Consider the following 981-nt stretch of genomic DNA (forward strand, 5'->3'; position numbering starts at 1 on the left):
ACAGCAGTTTCTGGAGGTTGATGCCAGGACTAATGTTAAATATCTTTATTTCCAACACTGTGACACAGAAGTACAACCATTTTGTGATAATTATTAACTGGTGTTTGCATAGTGCTTTGCATTTTATGGAAGGTTTTCATGCATATTTAAATTTTCAGTAATCCTGGCCCCCAAAATTCCAGTGCCTAACATAGAGTAAATACTCATTCTGTCTTGAGTGAATAAAGAAATAAACTACAGGCCTTATTTTTATTCCCATCTGATAATTGAGGAATGGAGACTCAAAAGAATGAAGAGTCGGGACTTGAATCTGTGTTCAGATTCCAGATCATATGCCCTTTCCATTTCTCCAGCTGTGCCCTCTGGGGGGAGTCAGTATACTGATCTAGGGGAATTCTCTTAATTATCTCCTAAAATCGAGCGTTAAATAAATTATCTTTATCATAATAATCTAAATATTAAATAAAGTGTGGCTCTCACACACATTTGGGCTGAGAGAAATGGAAACATCTCTCTAGACGTTTCCCCACTCTGGTGAATTGGGCCACATAATATAGAAACTCATCTACCACTTTAGCTTAAGGTTTATACCAGAAAATAGCCCTAATCATCCCCAATGCTTCTTTTCCTCTGGGACTCATACTGATGGAGGCCACTTACATTTCTCTATGGGAGAGTCTCCTGCCTTCACTTCTTCAGTCTCTCACCAAAAAGTCCTTTCCTCAATCCTGAAGAATGGGGGAGATGGGTATTGCAGGGTCGCCTCACTGACATCTTTACTCATTCTTTTTTGGGAGGGTTCTCTTTTTTCTCCTGGGAAAGATTCACCCTGAACTAGCATCCGTGGCCAATCTTACTCTTTTTTTTTTTCTCCCTCCCCAAAGCCCCAGTACATAGTTGTATATTCTAGTTGTAAGTACTAGTTCTTCTATGTGAGCCACCACCACAGCATGGCAACTGACAGACGAGCCACCACCACAG

The sequence above is a fragment of the Equus quagga genome, chromosome 3 (assembly GCF_021613505.1).
Source record: "Equus quagga isolate Etosha38 chromosome 3, UCLA_HA_Equagga_1.0, whole genome shotgun sequence".
Classification (NCBI taxonomy): Eukaryota; Metazoa; Chordata; class Mammalia; order Perissodactyla; family Equidae; genus Equus; species Equus quagga.